Below are 4,391 nucleotides of genomic sequence, written 5' to 3'. Positions count from 1 at the left end.
TAAATAGAAACTAATAAAAAAAATTCTTAAACTAAAACAGACACTAAAACTAGACACGAACAAATTGGACCAGAACTTATATAGGGGAAACAACTACCTAAGCAAAGAATCCTACTAGTAAACTCGTAAACTTTCGGAATTGGATTTATGATTGGTAACCGGATTTTAGAAATAAGAAACTTAAGGAATAACTAAAATATGCTAGATCACCTCCCGGTCTCACCAACAGTACCTAAGAACCCTATTTATCATGTAAAGCTCAACGCTTTAATGGTTCGGATCACCTTCAGGTCTCACCTAACCTAACTTTACTAAGGTACCCAAAGATTAAATCACCTCCCTGTCTCTCTAATCACAAAATACCCTAAGGCGTAAGGGGTACTCTTATTGAATTCAGTTATAATTCGAATATGTAAGAATCTAAAGAAGTCTAGGGTAACTCCTTCCGTGCAATCACTAACCAAACCCGCAAAAGACCAAAACAGACGACACTCAATTAATATAAGGTATCTCTTAACACTCAATTACCGTTCCTATGGAATATGTTAACAATAAACCATAAACTACTTGTAAACGCACAGTAAACAACCTAATATGCATCCATACATGAAAGACGTTCACAAAGATGCATATGGAACAATAAGTTGATCATAAATTAATACCAAATACGCATAGGCATCACAACCAAAGATAATAAGAACTTTTACCAAAGCAAAACCAATGAATAATAATACAAAACTGAAAATAAAACAAGCCTAAAAAGTATTCATTCAAACCCAGGCAGTATAACAGTTTGGCCGTTCATTATAACTAATGAAACAAAGATAGAAAAAATATAGGGCGTTTCATCAAAAAAGAAATAAATATAGTTGAGCTGCTGTCATGTGAGCTTAAATTAATTGAACAGCATGTCTAGTAGCTTAATAATTGAGCTATGTGCTTGCCAGGTTAAATTAATTCAGTTGCCTTCCTGCCTGCTTCCAATTAATTCTCGGCGTGGACTTTTTCAGCAAGCAATGTGCTTGCTTTTTTAATTTTTCTTTCTTGTTGATTTTTCGGCCGTGGGCTGCTTATTTTTTTTTTGTTTCTCCTTTCTCTTGTTTTTCACTTCTGGTTATTTCCGACCATCAAGGGTGGCGCCCCCTCTTGATTGGCCTCCCCTTCTCAAACTGTCCATATGCCTCTATTTATTCATTGTAAAAATAAAATAATAAACCCTTATATGTTGAACCCGATTCGTTTAAATGAGCCGATCAGTATCTTTTAAATAATTGTCCATATATTTTATTTTAGAATAAGGGTCCACTTTCAATCCAAGGTAAAACTACCAGCACATGATAAAATTATTATCAAATACTAGAATAACAAATTCATTTAAATCACACATTCATAATAAATGGCATATGATTTCCAACTTCACATATCCTTTTGTTTAAATAATATTATTATTTTAGCTCATGACATTTAAATTCTTTAACATGTCCGAACAAGTAAAATAAATAAGTTTCTAGCATGAGTGATGCAATTGTAAGATAACAAATATTCTATGAATAGTATAAAAATGCATCGTGTTCACTCGCCGGTCTTTTGAAAAAATTAAAGTCTAAATATGAACCAATTGAGAGAAGTATTTAATTAACAAATACACTCACAACCAATTAAAAATGTTGTAAATACTTATATATTTTATATATAATTTAGCCCATATCATTTTCCGTTTGTCGGCGCCCTAGAAAATGAAGAGTCGTCGAAAATGCCTCGTTGGTTAATGAAACTCTTTGGGTGATAATATAACAGCCTCACAGGCTTAAGAATTTGCTTAAAGTAAAATACTTTATTTTGGAGATTTTATAATAATAAGGACTATTGGTTTTTATTGGTCCCAAATATTTCATTTTTGCCGGCGCTGGTCCCAACTATCACTTTAACTGCCAACGGTCCCAACTTTCACACATGTGTCTGCCACCAGTCCACGACTAACCGAGTACTAACTCCGTTATGTTTTAGCTGACGTGTCCATCCTACGTGTTAAAAAACGTTGACGTGGCTGCCTGCGTGTATATTAATAACAAAAACCCTTCCCTGTATATTCTCGCAAAGTCCTCGAAGCACACGAACCCAACCTCGTTTATTATCCACCTCACTTATCATACGCCTACACTCCTCTAACGTGCACCGTCCCTCACCAACAATCATCTCAAACACCGCAAACAACTCCTCCGCCGTTATCATCCCGTCACGGTCCGTATCAAACACCTCAAACGCGCCTCTTATCTCCTCCTCACGCGCCGCCGGACCAAACGCCGCACCGATCACTCCAAACTCCGTCAAGCTTATGCTTCCGTCGCCGTCGGTATCGATCTCGTCGATCATTAGCTTTAACTCCTCAGCCGGAATCGGTTCGGATCCTCCGATCCGGTTTAGTAAGGATTCTAGCTCCGATCTGGTTATTCTTCCGTCGTCGTCGGTGTCGAGTAGGTTGAAGGCTTGGATTAGTTCGTCATGTGGTGGTAGGACGCTCGTCGGAGTGGTGATGCCGGTGGATTTTGGATTACGGTGAGATGATTCCAGTGAGGTGGATGACGTGGCGAGTGATGAGTTGGAGGAGTGGAACGACGACGTATCGGATCTGGAAATGGAGGTTCGTTTCTTTGATCTGAGTAGGTTCTTAGGGTTTATTTTTGCGACGAGTTTCATGATTTATAATATTTTTGTTATTAATATACAGGAGGAGAAGGGTTTTTGTTATTAATATATACGCAGGCAGCCACGTCAACGTTTTATAACACGTAGGATGGACACGTCAGCTAAAACATAACGGAGTTAGTACTCGGTTAGTCGTGGACCGGTGGCAGACACATGTGTGAAAGTTGGGACCGTTGGCAGTTAAAGTGGTAGTTGGGACCAGCGCCGGCAAAAATGAAATACTTAGGACCAATAAAAACCAATAGTCCTAATAATAATAATAATAGTAATATTGGTAGTAACCTATTTGTTAAAAGTAAAATTTTCTTTTGGAGGAAACTAACTTGAATTATATAATATCTTGTGAATATATAATTTTTAATTGACTAATTAAAATAATCAAGATTTGGAATTTCAAGCAAGAGGTGTTTATGAAAGAGATAATCATGGAAAATTATGCATGAAAAAAATTATTTATTTAAAAAATTTAGGCATAGTTAATGAGTTTGAAAAGATTAAGTATTGATGACGGAAAACAAATAGACTTTTGGTGGCCAAGGATGCAGGGTAAAGTATTGAATGGCGGAAACAAGTTAGGCCGTTTTGAGTATGGCGGGTGTGCTCGGGTCATCACAATTGTAGCAGGCTCAAAACGAGAATATGGTTGGGTAATAGGTTGTGGGAATAATTGTGTAGTGTTGAGTATGTATAGTTACGTGGAAGGGTTTGATGCGATGGCTGAAATTATCATAGCTTGGAGTATTTCGACATCACGGTAACGGAGCGGGGGAATTACACAAAGGGTAGGTTCTCGTGTAAGTATTTTGTTGGATTAGGTTTGAGTATCAGCTTTGGGGTTTGAATGTATTGTTGTGGTTAGTAATGAATTTTGGGTTATCCTGGTCGGGATTGCGACATTCAATTACTTGATGCCCTGGGTTTTCGTTTTGTAGGTTGAGTTTTGAGGCAGTGTCGCGGAAAACGAGAATACGTGCTATGAAGCGTGAAGAATTCACATGACACAGAATGTAAATATGAAATTCGTATTAACAATCAATAGAAACTTTACATGAAAGATTCTTAAAATCGGAATCCAATTATATAAATTATGAAAATAAACGAAGAAATACTATCGCGTGCAAAAAAATTTGAAATCGAACTTTAAATGCTCATGAGTCGGTGATCGATGTCAAAAGGTCAATCAAAAACATTTGTAAAATTCATTCACTAGCTAGGGCAAGTAAGGTGTCGAATCCATAGGGAATCAGTGGAAAGTGCTGATCAAGTTTAATACCTAATTATTAATTATACTAGGTGGACAGACAATGTCAAGCAGTTTATAAGAATTGTTGAAAGAAACAACTATTAGTTTGATTTGTAAACGATTATAAAAAGGGTAACCAATCTCCAGGGTTCAGGTCTTGAAGTAAATTAGATTGATGATTAAACCTATTGAATTATAACCTTTGTTTGAATCAATAAACCAAAAGACTAAATGTTTGACTATGTTGATCGTTAGAACTTAATCCAATTGATTGACACGGCTAAACAATAATATACTTGATTGTTAATCTTAGGCAATGATGAATCACTCAGTTTTATGGTTAAGGATACTAGGCCAATGACACTAAGAACTCAATCCTAATTGTTGTTGACCAAAATCAATAACTAATAAACTGAAAATCTCATTGATTACCCAAAAATAC

General features: G+C 36.3%; 1 pseudogene; it reads right to left on the bottom strand.

The window, feature by feature from the left end:
* Positions 1–2,021: 2,021 nt before the first annotated feature.
* Positions 2,022–2,697, bottom strand: LOC143621956 (putative calcium-binding protein CML35 pseudogene; annotated as a pseudogene).
* Positions 2,698–4,391: the final 1,694 nt, after the last annotated feature.

The sequence above is a fragment of the Bidens hawaiensis genome, unplaced genomic scaffold, assembly GCF_021521415.1.
Source record: "Bidens hawaiensis isolate Kalapana, Puna unplaced genomic scaffold, B.hawaiensis_p1.1 tig00003004_1, whole genome shotgun sequence".
Classification (NCBI taxonomy): Eukaryota; Viridiplantae; Streptophyta; class Magnoliopsida; order Asterales; family Asteraceae; genus Bidens; species Bidens hawaiensis.
The sequence above is the reverse complement of the archived record's forward strand: the minus strand, read 5'-3'. Positions and strand labels throughout refer to the sequence as shown.